General features: G+C 46.5%; 7 non-coding genes across 7 annotated transcripts; all 7 read right to left on the reverse strand.

Moving 5' to 3' along the window:
• Window positions 1–757: 757 nt before the first annotated feature.
• LOC130305054 (U2 spliceosomal RNA) lies at window positions 758–950 on the reverse strand. Its single transcript, XR_008854732.1, has one exon. It is a non-coding gene; the product is annotated as a U2 spliceosomal RNA (small nuclear RNA).
• A 2,082-nt stretch (window positions 951–3,032) lies between these two features.
• Window positions 3,033–3,223, reverse strand: LOC130305029 (U2 spliceosomal RNA). The gene has a single exon (XR_008854710.1). It is a non-coding gene; the product is annotated as a U2 spliceosomal RNA (small nuclear RNA).
• A 2,092-nt stretch (window positions 3,224–5,315) lies between these two features.
• On the reverse strand, window positions 5,316–5,506 carry LOC130305031 (U2 spliceosomal RNA). The gene has a single exon (XR_008854712.1). It is a non-coding gene; the product is annotated as a U2 spliceosomal RNA (small nuclear RNA).
• A 2,076-nt stretch (window positions 5,507–7,582) lies between these two features.
• Window positions 7,583–7,773, reverse strand: LOC130305032 (U2 spliceosomal RNA). The gene has a single exon (XR_008854713.1). It is a non-coding gene; the product is annotated as a U2 spliceosomal RNA (small nuclear RNA).
• A 2,088-nt stretch (window positions 7,774–9,861) lies between these two features.
• On the reverse strand, window positions 9,862–10,052 carry LOC130305033 (U2 spliceosomal RNA). Its single transcript, XR_008854714.1, has one exon. It is a non-coding gene; the product is annotated as a U2 spliceosomal RNA (small nuclear RNA).
• Window positions 10,053–12,146: 2,094 nt separating this feature from the next.
• On the reverse strand, window positions 12,147–12,337 carry LOC130305035 (U2 spliceosomal RNA). The gene has a single exon (XR_008854715.1). It is a non-coding gene; the product is annotated as a U2 spliceosomal RNA (small nuclear RNA).
• Window positions 12,338–14,432: 2,095 nt separating this feature from the next.
• On the reverse strand, window positions 14,433–14,623 carry LOC130305036 (U2 spliceosomal RNA). Its single transcript, XR_008854716.1, has one exon. It is a non-coding gene; the product is annotated as a U2 spliceosomal RNA (small nuclear RNA).
• Between the last annotated feature and the right edge of the window lie 955 nt (window positions 14,624–15,578).

Genomic DNA, 15,578 nt, shown 5'->3' on the forward strand with positions numbered 1-15,578 from the left:
AGCAGGTTTAGATACAGTCTAAAGCATAGATCTCAAAGTCTGTGCACAGAATTTAGCAAGGGCCTCGCACCTTCTGATGCATCAGGTAGGTGCACAATAGCATAGCCTAACCCTCTGTACTTTGGTCTATATTGATGCGGGACATAGACAGCCAGCTGATGACCAATCCATTAGTGCAATGGATGGCTGGAAGCATTTGTCTTTGCCTTTGCAATACCACAGAAGCAATGCATGGTCAATGTACAGCAATGACACACCTGTGTGAACAGCCAGGAGACCCCCCCCCCCCCCCCCATGTTATGTTACATAGTTACATAGTTAGTACGGTCGAAAAAAGACATATGTCCATCACGTTCAACCAGGGAATTAAGGGGTAGGGGTGTGGCGCGATATTGGGGAAGGGATGAGATTTTATATTTCTTCATAAGCATTAATCTTATTTTGTCAATTAGGAACATTCAGCACCCACCCGCTATCAAGGCAGCTGCCTATCATGTCATGCCCTACCTGCACAGGTGTGCTGGCTACTCAAATGATCCAATTAAGGAGGCCATTTAGTCAGCAGCAGCAGAAGTCCTGTGCCTGGACGCTCCAACAGGGGCCAGACACAAGCAGAAGCAGAAGCAGCAGAAGCAGCAGCAGCACCACCTTTTGTTTTTTGGCTGCAGCAGCAGCAAGGCCCACAGGGCTGGCTAGCTGGCTAGCCAGCAAGCAGGTAGCAATGAAAGTAGGAATCTTTCTTTTTAACCCTGTAAGGGGGTGGTGCACTGTACCCGAGAAGATACTGCCATATCGGGTCAATGCATAGGGCGACGGAAGCAAGCTTCGAAATCGGCCCCCGTTCTCAAAAATCCATTTAATATATGGTCCCCAGATAGGGGACGTATCAGATATTAAACTGATAAGAACAGATACTACACTTGATCTTAGCCAAAAGGCCGAGAAGCGATAACCGTGAAAGGGGCGGGCCCAACAAGGTCCCCTTCATGGGCACTATCACTGCTTGCTGTCAGGGAGGCTGCCAGACAATTTTCCATGCACACTCTGGGCTGGGGGGCAGTCAACCACCAGTACACACAGCAGAACCTAAACCCATACCATTATTGCTAAGCAGCAAGACAGGGGCCCATTGCACTCCCACGGGGCCTTTTTAAATGCAATCCATAACCCGGATTTGCCAGGAACCCTTCTTACTCCTCCTACTTGCATGTGACACTGGGCTTAGGATCTGCATAGGAAACACACACACAAGCACACACCTACCTTTGTTGCCTGCAGATGCCTCCTTGGCTGTCCCCAAACGGTATCAAACCAACACCCACGGGAAGCTGTAAGCATAGAGGACATGCCTGCACCCCATTGGACTTACCTGTGTGGGTTAAATCCGGGTTATTTGACAACCTATGGCGGTGATGGTTCTGCTCAGGCAGAGCAGTGCTGATGCTCCTCATAAAGCTGTCGCTGCTGTGAAGGTTCTAGGTGACATCACAAATCCCTTTGGTTACATACACAACAAAGCTGGGTTGTTGTTGTTTACACTCTGCAAGGCCTGTGGAAGTGAGTGACATCATAGCACTGTAGTTCTGAGGGTTCAAGATGGATGCAACAATCTCCTGTTGCTTCTATGAAGGCCGTAATAGACGACATCACCAAACAGCTCCATAGTCACATACACAGCAAAGGAGAGATGTTGTTTACACCTAGTGATGTCAGTGGTATTGAGTGACATCACAGCACAGTGCTAAGGCTCCTGGGCCTGGACACAGCAGCGGCTGCAATATCTCAACGGAGAATACGTTTATATCTATGTGTGTGTGTGCGCATATATATATATATATATATATATATATATATTTCTCCGCCGAAATCACTTTTAAACCCATTTCCACCTTTTTTTCCCTTCTCTTCCTCTTACTTTTTTTTCACGTTTTTTTACGTTTTTCTCCTTTTCGCCTCTTTTCTGGGCGTATTATTCTTCTTTTTCTTCTTTTTTTTCGTCTAATGCATACCCCATCAGTGCAGCAATGCTTATTCAATACCGCCAGCAGATGGAGACACTGGGGGATAATTTTCTAAGGATTTATACTGATTTTTCCTGTCTGAATTTGTCGCACAGAAAGTTGCAGGCCAAATATGTGTGACATTTCTGCGACTTTAGCTTCTAGAGCATTTTTACAACATTATACATAGGTGCTGAATACATAAAAAGCGACTGTTCAGCGACAGACAAGTCGCATCGGCTGAAAGTAGGCCAGAATGTCAGTCCATGTTGGAGCAGGTTTAGATACAGTCTAAAGCATAGATCTCAAAGTCTGTGCACAGAATTTAGCAAGGGCCTCGCACCTTCTGATGCATCAGGTAGGTGCACAATAGCATAGCCTAACCCTCTGTACTTTGGTCTATATTGATGCGGGACATAGACAGCCAGCTGATGACCAATCCATTAGTGCAATGGATGGCTGGAAGCATTTGTCTTTGCCTTTGCAATACCACAGAAGCAATGCATGGTCAATGTACAGCAATGACACACCTGTGTGAACAGCCAGGAGACCCCCCCCCCCCCCCCCCCATGTTATGTTACATAGTTACATAGTTAGTACGGTCGAAAAAAGACATATGTCCATCACGTTCAACCAGGGAATTAAGGGGTAGGGGTGTGGCGCGATATTGGGGAAGGGATGAGATTTTATATTTCTTCATAAGCATTAATCTTATTTTGTCAATTAGGAACATTCAGCACCCACCCGCTATCAAGGCAGCTGCCTATCATGTCATGCCCTACCTGCACAGGTGTGCTGGCTACTCAAATGATCCAATTAAGGAGGCCATTTAGTCAGCAGCAGCAGAAGTCCTGTGCCTGGACGCTCCAACAGGGGCCAGACACAAGCAGAAGCAGAAGCAGCAGAAGCAGCAGCAGCACCACCTTTTGTTTTTTGGCTGCAGCAGCAGCAAGGCCCACAGGGCTGGCTAGCTGGCTAGCCAGCAAGCAGGTAGCAATGAAAGTAGGAATCTTTCTTTTTAACCCTGTAAGGGGGTGGTGCACTGTACCCGAAGATACTGCCATATCGGGTCAATGCATAGGGCGACGGAAGCAAGCTTCGAAATCGGCCCCCGTTCTCAAAAATCCATTTAATATATGGTCCCCAGATAGGGGACGTATCAGATATTAAACTGATAAGAACAGATACTACACTTGATCTTAGCCAAAAGGCCGAGAAGCGATAACCGTGAAAGGGGCGGGCCCAACAAGGTCCCCTTCATGGGCACTATCACTGCTTGCTGTCAGGGAGGCTGCCAGACAATTTTCCATGCACACTCTGGGCTGGGGGGCAGTCAACCACCAGTACACACAGCAGAACCTAAACCCATACCATTATTGCTAAGCAGCAAGACAGGGGCCCATTGCACTCCCACGGGGCCTTTTTAAATGCAATCCATAACCCGGATTTGCCAGGAACCCTTCTTACTCCTCCTACTTGCATGTGACACTGGGCTTAGGATCTGCATAGGAAACACACACACAAGCACACACCTACCTTTGTTGCCTGCAGATGCCTCCTTGGCTGTCCCCAAACGGTATCAAACCAACACCCACGGGAAGCTGTAAGCATAGAGGACATGCCTGCACCCCATTGGACTTACCTGTGTGGGTTAAATCCGGGTTATTTGACAACCTATGGCGGTGATGGTTCTGCTCAGGCAGAGCAGTGCTGATGCTCCTCATAAAGCTGTCGCTGCTGTGAAGGTTCTAGGTGACATCACAAATCCCTTTGGTTACATACACAACAAAGCTGGGTTGTTGTTGTTTACACTCTGCAAGGCCTGTGGAAGTGAGTGACATCATAGCACTGTAGTTCTGAGGGTTCAAGATGGATGCAACAATCTCCTGTTGCTTCTATGAAGGCCGTAATAGACGACATCACCAAACAGCTCCATAGTCACATACACAGCAAAGGAGAGATGTTGTTTACACCTAGTGATGTCAGTGGTATTGAGTGACATCACAGCACAGTGCTAAGGCTCCTGGGCCTGGATACAGCAGCGGCTGCAATATCTCAACGGAGAATACGTTTATATCTATGTGTGTGTGTGCGCATATATATATATATATATATATATATATATATATATATATATATTTCTCCGCCGAAATCACTTTTAAACCCATTTCCACCTTTTTTTCCCTTCTCTTCCTCTTACTTTTTTTTCACGTTTTTTTACGTTTTTCTCCTTTTCGCCTCTTTTCTGGGCGTATTATTCTTCTTTTTCTTCTTTTTTTTCGTCTAATGCATACCCCATCAGTGCAGCAATGCTTATTCAATACCGCCAGCAGATGGAGACACTGGGGGATAATTTTCTAAGGATTTATACTGATTTTTCCTGTCTGAATTTGTCGCACAGAAAGTTGCAGGCCAAATATGTGTGACATTTCTGCGACTTTAGCTTCTAGAGCATTTTTACAACATTATACATAGGTGCTGAATACATAAAAAGCGACTGTTCAGCGACAGACAAGTCGCATCGGCTGAAAGTAGGCCAGAATGTCAGTCCATGTTGGAGCAGGTTTAGATACAGTCTAAAGCATAGATCTCAAAGTCTGTGCACAGAATTTAGCAAGGGCCTCGCACCTTCTGATGCATCAGGTAGGTGCACAATAGCATAGCCTAACCCTCTGTACTTTGGTCTATATTGATGCGGGACATAGACAGCCAGCTGATGACCAATCCATTAGTGCAATGGATGGCTGGAAGCATTTGTCTTTGCCTTTGCAATACCACAGAAGCAATGCATGGTCAATGTACAGCAATGACACACCTGTGTGAACAGCCAGGAGACCCCCCCCCCCCCCCCCATGTTATGTTACATAGTTACATAGTTAGTACGGTCGAAAAAAGACATATGTCCATCACGTTCAACCAGGGAATTAAGGGGTAGGGGTGTGGCGCGATATTGGGGAAGGGATGAGATTTTATATTTCTTCATAAGCATTAATCTTATTTTGTCAATTAGGAACATTCAGCACCCACCCGCTATCAAGGCAGCTGCCTATCATGTCATGCCCTACCTGCACAGGTGTGCTGGCTACTCAAATGATCCAATTAAGGAGGCCATTTAGTCAGCAGCAGCAGAAGTCCTGTGCCTGGACGCTCCAACAGGGGCCAGACACAAGCAGAAGCAGAAGCAGCAGAAGCAGCAGCAGCACCACCTTTTGTTTTTTGGCTGCAGCAGCAGCAAGGCCCACAGGGCTGGCTAGCTGGCTAGCCAGCAAGCAGGTAGCAATGAAAGTAGGAATCTTTCTTTTTAACCCTGTAAGGGGGTGGTGCACTGTACCCGAAGATACTGCCATATCGGGTCAATGCATAGGGCGACGGAAGCAAGCTTCGAAATCGGCCCCCGTTCTCAAAAATCCATTTAATATATGGTCCCCAGATAGGGGACGTATCAGATATTAAACTGATAAGAACAGATACTACACTTGATCTTAGCCAAAAGGCCGAGAAGCGATAACCGTGAAAGGGGCGGGCCCAACAAGGTCCCCTTCATGGGCACTATCACTGCTTGCTGTCAGGGAGGCTGCCAGACAATTTTCCATGCACACTCTGGGCTGGGGGGCAGTCAACCACCAGTACACACAGCAGAACCTAAACCCATACCATTATTGCTAAGCAGCAAGACAGGGGCCCATTGCACTCCCACGGGGCCTTTTTAAATGCAATCCATAACCCGGATTTGCCAGGAACCCTTCTTACTCCTCCTACTTGCATGTGACACTGGGCTTAGGATCTGCATAGGAAACACACACACAAGCACACACCTACCTTTGTTGCCTGCAGATGCCTCCTTGGCTGTCCCCAAACGGTATCAAACCAACACCCACGGGAAGCTGTAAGCATAGAGGACATGCCTGCACCCCATTGGACTTACCTGTGTGGGTTAAATCCGGGTTATTTGACAACCTATGGCGGTGATGGTTCTGCTCAGGCAGAGCAGTGCTGATGCTCCTCATAAAGCTGTCGCTGCTGTGAAGGTTCTAGGTGACATCACAAATCCCTTTGGTTACATACACAACAAAGCTGGGTTGTTGTTGTTTACACTCTGCAAGGCCTGTGGAAGTGAGTGACATCATAGCACTGTAGTTCTGAGGGTTCTAGATGGATGCAACAATCTCCTGTTGCTTCTATGAAGGCCGTAATAGACGACATCACCAAACAGCTCCATAGTCACATACACAGCAAAGGAGAGATGTTGTTTACACCTAGTGATGTCAGTGGTATTGAGTGACATCACAGCACAGTGCTAAGGCTCCTGGGCCTGGACACAGCAGCGGCTGCAATATCTCAACGGAGAATACGTTTATATCTATGTGTGTGTGTGCGCATATATATATATATATATATATATATTTCTCCGCCGAAATCACTTTTAAACCCATTTCCACCTTTTTTTCCCTTCTCTTCCTCTTACTTTTTTTTCACGTTTTTTTACGTTTTTCTCCTTTTCGCCTCTTTTCTGGGCGTATTATTCTTCTTTTTCTTCTTTTTTTTCGTCTAATGCATACCCCATCAGTGCAGCAATGCTTATTCAATACCGCCAGCAGATGGAGACACTGGGGGATAATTTTCTAAGGATTTATACTGATTTTTCCTGTCTGAATTTGTCGCACAGAAAGTTGCAGGCCAAATATGTGTGACATTTCTGCGACTTTAGCTTCTAGAGCATTTTTACAACATTATACATAGGTGCTGAATACATAAAAAGCGACTGTTCAGCGACAGACAAGTCGCATCGGCTGAAAGTAGGCCAGAATGTCAGTCCATGTTGGAGCAGGTTTAGATACAGTCTAAAGCATAGATCTCAAAGTCTGTGCACAGAATTTAGCAAGGGCCTCGCACCTTCTGATGCATCAGGTAGGTGCACAATAGCATAGCCTAACCCTCTGTACTTTGGTCTATATTGATGCGGGACATAGACAGCCAGCTGATGACCAATCCATTAGTGCAATGGATGGCTGGAAGCATTTGTCTTTGCCTTTGCAATACCACAGAAGCAATGCATGGTCAATGTACAGCAATGACACACCTGTGTGAACAGCCAGGAGACCCCCCCCCCCCCCCCCCCATGTTATGTTACATAGTTACATAGTTAGTACGGTCGAAAAAAGACATATGTCCATCACGTTCAACCAGGGAATTAAGGGGTAGGGGTGTGGCGCGATATTGGGGAAGGGATGAGATTTTATATTTCTTCATAAGCATTAATCTTATTTTGTCAATTAGGAACATTCAGCACCCACCCGCTATCAAGGCAGCTGCCTATCATGTCATGCCCTACCTGCACAGGTGTGCTGGCTACTCAAATGATCCAATTAAGGAGGCCATTTAGTCAGCAGCAGCAGAAGTCCTGTGCCTGGACGCTCCAACAGGGGCCAGACACAAGCAGAAGCAGAAGCAGCAGAAGCAGCAGCAGCACCACCTTTTGTTTTTTGGCTGCAGCAGCAGCAAGGCCCACAGGGCTGGCTAGCTGGCTAGCCAGCAAGCAGGTAGCAATGAAAGTAGGAATCTTTCTTTTTAACCCTGTAAGGGGGTGGTGCACTGTACCCGAAGATACTGCCATATCGGGTCAATGCATAGGGCGACGGAAGCAAGCTTCGAAATCGGCCCCCGTTCTCAAAAATCCATTTAATATATGGTCCCCAGATAGGGGACGTATCAGATATTAAACTGATAAGAACAGATACTACACTTGATCTTAGCCAAAAGGCCGAGAAGCGATAACCGTGAAAGGGGCGGGCCCAACAAGGTCCCCTTCATGGGCACTATCACTGCTTGCTGTCAGGGAGGCTGCCAGACAATTTTCCATGCACACTCTGGGCTGGGGGGCAGTCAACCACCAGTACACACAGCAGAACCTAAACCCATACCATTATTGCTAAGCAGCAAGACAGGGGCCCATTGCACTCCCACGGGGCCTTTTTAAATGCAATCCATAACCCGGATTTGCCAGGAACCCTTCTTACTCCTCCTACTTGCATGTGACACTGGGCTTAGGATCTGCATAGGAAACACACACACAAGCACACACCTACCTTTGTTGCCTGCAGATGCCTCCTTGGCTGTCCCCAAACGGTATCAAACCAACACCCACGGGAAGCTGTAAGCATAGAGGACATGCCTGCACCCCATTGGACTTACCTGTGTGGGTTAAATCCGGGTTATTTGACAACCTATGGCGGTGATGGTTCTGCTCAGGCAGAGCAGTGCTGATGCTCCTCATAAAGCTGTCGCTGCTGTGAAGGTTCTAGGTGACATCACAAATCCCTTTGGTTACATACACAACAAAGCTGGGTTGTTGTTGTTTACACTCTGCAAGGCCTGTGGAAGTGAGTGACATCATAGCACTGTAGTTCTGAGGGTTCAAGATGGATGCAACAATCTCCTGTTGCTTCTATGAAGGCCGTAATAGACGACATCACCAAACAGCTCCATAGTCACATACACAGCAAAGGAGAGATGTTGTTTACACCTAGTGATGTCAGTGGTATTGAGTGACATCACAGCACAGTGCTAAGGCTCCTGGGCCTGGACACAGCAGCGGCTGCAATATCTCAACGGAGAATACGTTTATATCTATGTGTGTGTGTGCGCATATATATATATATATATATATATATATATATATATATATATATATTTCTCCGCCGAAATCACTTTTAAACCCATTTCCACCTTTTTTTCCCTTCTCTTCCTCTTACTTTTTTTTCACGTTTTTTTACGTTTTTCTCCTTTTCGCCTCTTTTCTGGGCGTATTATTCTTCTTTTTCTTCTTTTTTTTCGTCTAATGCATACCCCATCAGTGCAGCAATGCTTATTCAATACCGCCAGCAGATGGAGACACTGGGGGATAATTTTCTAAGGATTTATACTGATTTTTCCTGTCTGAATTTGTCGCACAGAAAGTTGCAGGCCAAATATGTGTGACATTTCTGCGACTTTAGCTTCTAGAGCATTTTTACAACATTATACATAGGTGCTGAATACATAAAAAGCGACTGTTCAGCGACAGACAAGTCGCATCGGCTGAAAGTAGGCCAGAATGTCAGTCCATGTTGGAGCAGGTTTAGATACAGTCTAAAGCATAGATCTCAAAGTCTGTGCACAGAATTTAGCAAGGGCCTCGCACCTTCTGATGCATCAGGTAGGTGCACAATAGCATAGCCTAACCCTCTGTACTTTGGTCTATATTGATGCGGGACATAGACAGCCAGCTGATGACCAATCCATTAGTGCAATGGATGGCTGGAAGCATTTGTCTTTGCCTTTGCAATACCACAGAAGCAATGCATGGTCAATGTACAGCAATGACACACCTGTGTGAACAGCCAGGAGACCCCCCCCCCCATGTTATGTTACATAGTTACATAGTTAGTACGGTCGAAAAAAGACATATGTCCATCACGTTCAACCAGGGAATTAAGGGGTAGGGGTGTGGCGCGATATTGGGGAAGGGATGAGATTTTATATTTCTTCATAAGCATTAATCTTATTTTGTCAATTAGGAACATTCAGCACCCACCCGCTATCAAGGCAGCTGCCTATCATGTCATGCCCTACCTGCACAGGTGTGCTGGCTACTCAAATGATCCAATTAAGGAGGCCATTTAGTCAGCAGCAGCAGAAGTCCTGTGCCTGGACGCTCCAACAGGGGCCAGACACAAGCAGAAGCAGAAGCAGCAGAAGCAGCAGCAGCACCACCTTTTGTTTTTTGGCTGCAGCAGCAGCAAGGCCCACAGGGCTGGCTAGCTGGCTAGCCAGCAAGCAGGTAGCAATGAAAGTAGGAATCTTTCTTTTTAACCCTGTAAGGGGGTGGTGCACTGTACCCGAAGATACTGCCATATCGGGTCAATGCATAGGGCGACGGAAGCAAGCTTCGAAATCGGCCCCCGTTCTCAAAAATCCATTTAATATATGGTCCCCAGATAGGGGACGTATCAGATATTAAACTGATAAGAACAGATACTACACTTGATCTTAGCCAAAAGGCCGAGAAGCGATAACCGTGAAAGGGGCGGGCCCAACAAGGTCCCCTTCATGGGCACTATCACTGCTTGCTGTCAGGGAGGCTGCCAGACAATTTTCCATGCACACTCTGGGCTGGGGGGCAGTCAACCACCAGTACACACAGCAGAACCTAAACCCATACCATTATTGCTAAGCAGCAAGACAGGGGCCCATTGCACTCCCACGGGGCCTTTTTAAATGCAATCCATAACCCGGATTTGCCAGGAACCCTTCTTACTCCTCCTACTTGCATGTGACACTGGGCTTAGGATCTGCATAGGAAACACACACACAAGCACACACCTACCTTTGTTGCCTGCAGATGCCTCCTTGGCTGTCCCCAAACGGTATCAAACCAACACCCACGGGAAGCTGTAAGCATAGAGGACATGCCTGCACCCCATTGGACTTACCTGTGTGGGTTAAATCCGGGTTATTTGACAACCTATGGCGGTGATGGTTCTGCTCAGGCAGAGCAGTGCTGATGCTCCTCATAAAGCTGTCGCTGCTGTGAAGGTTCTAGGTGACATCACAAATCCCTTTGGTTACATACACAACAAAGCTGGGTTGTTGTTGTTTACACTCTGCAAGGCCTGTGGAAGTGAGTGACATCATAGCACTGTAGTTCTGAGGGTTCAAGATGGATGCAACAATCTCCTGTTGCTTCTATGAAGGCCGTAATAGACGACATCACCAAACAGCTCCATAGTCACATACACAGCAAAGGAGAGATGTTGTTTACACCTAGTGATGTCAGTGGTATTGAGTGACATCACAGCACAGTGCTAAGGCTCCTGGGCCTGGACACAGCAGCGGCTGCAATATCTCAACGGAGAATACGTTTATATCTATGTGTGTGTGTGCGCATATATATATATATATATATATATATATATATATATATATATATATTTCTCCGCCGAAATCACTTTTAAACCCATTTCCACCTTTTTTTCCCTTCTCTTCCTCTTACTTTTTTTTCACGTTTTTTTACGTTTTTCTCCTTTTCGCCTCTTTTCTGGGCGTATTATTCTTCTTTTTCTTCTTTTTTTTCGTCTAATGCATACCCCATCAGTGCAGCAATGCTTATTCAATACCGCCAGCAGATGGAGACACTGGGGGATAATTTTCTAAGGATTTATACTGATTTTTCCTGTCTGAATTTGTCGCACAGAAAGTTGCAGGCCAAATATGTGTGACATTTCTGCGACTTTAGCTTCTAGAGCATTTTTACAACATTATACATAGGTGCTGAATACATAAAAAGCGACTGTTCAGCGACAGACAAGTCGCATCGGCTGAAAGTAGGCCAGAATGTCAGTCCATGTTGGAGCAGGTTTAGATACAGTCTAAAGCATAGATCTCAAAGTCTGTGCACAGAATTTAGCAAGGGCCTCGCACCTTCTGATGCATCAGGTAGGTGCACAATAGCATAGCCTAACCCTCTGTACTTTGGTCTATATTGATGCGGGACATAGACAGCCAGCTGATGACCAATCCATTAGTGCAATGGATGGCTGGAAGCATTTGTCTTTGCCTTTGCAATACCACAGAAGCAATGCATGGTCAATGTACAGCAATGACACACCTGTGTGAACAGCCAGGAGACCCCCCCCCCCCCCCCCATGTTATGTTACATAGTTACATAGTTAGTACGGTCGAAAAAAGACATATGTCCATCACGTTCAACCAGGGAATTAAGGGGTAGGGGTGTGGCGCGATATTGGGGAAGGGATGAGATTTTATATTTCTTCATAAGCATTAATCTTATTTTGTCAATTAGGAACATTCAGCACCCACCCGCTATCAAGGCAGCTGCCTATCATGTCATGCCCTACCTGCACAGGTGTGCTGGCTACTCAAATGATCCAATTAAGGAGGCCATTTAGTCAGCAGCAGCAGAAGTCCTGTGCCTGGACGCTCCAACAGGGGCCAGACACAAGCAGAAGCAGAAGCAGCAGAAGCAGCAGCAGCACCACCTTTTGTTTTTTGGCTGCAGCAGCAGCAAGGCCCACAGGGCTGGCTAGCTGGCTAGCCAGCAAGCAGGTAGCAATGAAAGTAGGAATCTTTCTTTTTAACCCTGTAAGGGGGTGGTGCACTGTACCCGAAGATACTGCCATATCGGGTCAATGCATAGGGCGACGGAAGCAAGCTTCGAAATCGGCCCCCGTTCTCAAAAATCCATTTAATATATGGTCCCCAGATAGGGGACGTATCAGATATTAAACTGATAAGAACAGATACTACACTTGATCTTAGCCAAAAGGCCGAGAAGCGATAACCGTGAAAGGGGCGGGCCCAACAAGGTCCCCTTCATGGGCACTATCACTGCTTGCTGTCAGGGAGGCTGCCAGACAATTTTCCATGCACACTCTGGGCTGGGGGGCAGTCAACCACCAGTACACACAGCAGAACCTAAACCCATACCATTATTGCTAAGCAGCAAGACAGGGGCCCATTGCACTCCCACGGGGCCTTTTTAAATGCAATCCATAACCCGGATTTGCCAGGAACCCTTCTTACTCCTCCTACTTGCATGTGACACTGGGCTTAGGATCTGCATAGGAAACACACACACAAGCACACACCTACCTTTGTTGCCTGCAGATGCCTCCTTGGCTGTCCCCAAACGGTATCAAACCAACACCCACGGGAAGCTGTAAGCATAGAGGACATGCCTGCACCCCATTGGACTTACCTGTGTGGGTTAAATCCGGGTTATTTGACAACCTATGGCGGTGATGGTTCTGCTCAGGCAGAGCAGTGCTGATGCTCCTCATAAAGCTGTCGCTGCTGTGAAGGTTCTAGGTGACATCACAAATCCCTTTGGTTACATACACAACAAAGCTGGGTTGTTGTTGTTTACACTCTGCAAGGCCTGTGGAAGTGAGTGACATCATAGCACTGTAGTTCTGAGGGTTCAAGATGGATGCAACAATCTCCTGTTGCTTCTATGAAGGCCGTAATAGACGACATCACCAAACAGCTCCATAGTCACATACACAGCAAAGGAGAGATGTTGTTTACACCTAGTGATGTCAGTGGTATTGAGTGACATCACAGCACAGTGCTAAGGCTCCTGGGCCTGGACACAGCAGCGGCTGCAATATCTCAACGGAGAATACGTTTATATCTATGTGTGTGTGTGCGCATATATATATATATATATATATATATATATATATATATATATATATATTTCTCCGCCGAAATCACTTTTAAACCCATTTCCACCTTTTTTTCCCTTCTCTTCCTCTTACTTTTTTTTCACGTTTTTTTACGTTTTTCTCCTTTTCGCCTCTTTTCTGGGCGTATTATTCTTCTTTTTCTTCTTTTTTTTCGTCTAATGCATACCCCATCAGTGCAGCAATGCTTATTCAATACCGCCAGCAGATGGAGACACTGGGGGATAATTTTCTAAGGATTTATACTGATTTTTCCTGTCTGAATTTGTCGCACAGAAAGTTGCAGGCCAAATATGTGTGACATTTCTGCGACTTTAGCTTCTAGAGCATTTTTACAACATTATACATAGGTGCTGAATACATAAAAAGCGACTGTTCAGCGACAGACAAGTCGCATCGGCTGAAAGTAGGCCAGAATGTCAGTCCATGTTGGAGCAGGTTTAGATACAGTCTAAAGCATAGATCTCAAAGTCTGTGCACAGAATTTAGCAAGGGCCTCGCACCTTCTGATGCATCAGGTAGGTGCACAATAGCATAGCCTAACCCTCTGTACTTTGGTCTATATTGATGCGGGACATAGACAGCCAGCTGATGACCAATCCATTAGTGCAATGGATGGCTGGAAGCATTTGTCTTTGCCTTTGCAATACCACAGAAGCAATGCATGGTCAATGTACAGCAATGACACACCTGTGTGAACAGCCAGGAGACCCCCCCCCCCCCCCCATGTTATGTTACATAGTTACATAGTTAGTACGGTCGAAAAAAGACATATGTCCATCACGTTCAACCAGGGAATTAAGGGGTAGGGGTGTGGCGCGATATTGGGGAAGGGATGAGATTTTATATTTCTTCATAAGCATTAATCTTATTTTGTCAATTAGGAACATTCAGCACCCACCCGCTATCAAGGCAGCTGCCTATCATGTCATGCCCTACCTGCACAGGTGTGCTGGCTACTCAAATGATCCAATTAAGGAGGCCATTTAGTCAGCAGCAGCAGAAGTCCTGTGCCTGGACGCTCCAACAGGGGCCAGACACAAGCAGAAGCAGAAGCAGCAGAAGCAGCAGCAGCACCACCTTTTGTTTTTTGGCTGCAGCAGCAGCAAGGCCCACAGGGCTGGCTAGCTGGCTAGCCAGCAAGCAGGTAGCAATGAAAGTAGGAATCTTTCTTTTTAACCCTGTAAGGGGGTGGTGCACTGTACCCGAAGATACTGCCATATCGGGTCAATGCATAGGGCGACGGAAGCAAGCTTCGAAATCGGCCCCCGTTCTCAAAAATCCATTTAATATATGGTCCCCAGATAGGGGACGTATCAGATATTAAACTGATAAGAACAGATACTACACTTGATCTTAGCCAAAAGGCCGAGAAGCGATAACCGTGAAAGGGGCGGGCCCAACAAGGTCCCCTTCATGGGCACTATCACTGCTTGCTGTCAGGGAGGCTGCCAGACAATTTTCCATGCACACTCTGGGCTGGGGGGCAGTCAACCACCAGTACACACAGCAGAACCTAAACCCATACCATTATTGCTAAGCAGCAAGACAGGGGCCCATTGCACTCCCACGGGGCCTTTTTAAATGCAATCCATAACCCGGATTTGCCAGGAACCCTTCTTACTCCTCCTACTTGCATGTGACACTGGGCTTAGGATCTGCATAGGAAACACACACACAAGCACACACCTACCTTTGTTGCCTGCAGATGCCTCCTTGGCTGTCCCCAAACGGTATCAAACCAACACCCACGGGAAGCTGTAAGCATAGAGGACATGCCTGCACCCCATTGGACTTACCTGTGTGGGTTAAATCCGGGTTATTTGACAACCTATGGCGGTGATGGTTCTGCTCAGGCAGAGCAGTGCTGATGCTCCTCATAAAGCTGTCGCTGCTGTGAAGGTTCTAGGTGACATCACAAATCCCTTTGGTTACATACACAACAAAGCTGGGTTGTTGTTGTTTACACTCTGCAAGGCCTGTGGAAGTGAGTGACATCATAGCACTGTAGTTCTGAGGGTTCAAGATGGATGCAACAATCTCCTGTTGCTTCTATGAAGGCCGTAATAGACGACATCACCAAACAGCTCCATAGTCACATACACAGCAAAGGAGAGATGTTGTTTACACCTAGTGATGTCAGTGGTATTGAGTGACATCACAGCACAGTGCTAAGGCTCCTGGGCCTGGACACAGCAGCGGCTGCAATATCTCAACGGAGAATACGTTTATATCTATGTGTGTGTGTGCGCATATATATATATATATATATATATATATATATATATATATATATATATATTTCTCCGCCGAAATCACTTTTAAACCCATTTCC

Source organism: Hyla sarda, unplaced genomic scaffold (genome assembly GCF_029499605.1).
Source record: "Hyla sarda isolate aHylSar1 unplaced genomic scaffold, aHylSar1.hap1 scaffold_1306, whole genome shotgun sequence".
NCBI lineage: Eukaryota > Metazoa > Chordata > Amphibia > Anura > Hylidae > Hyla > Hyla sarda.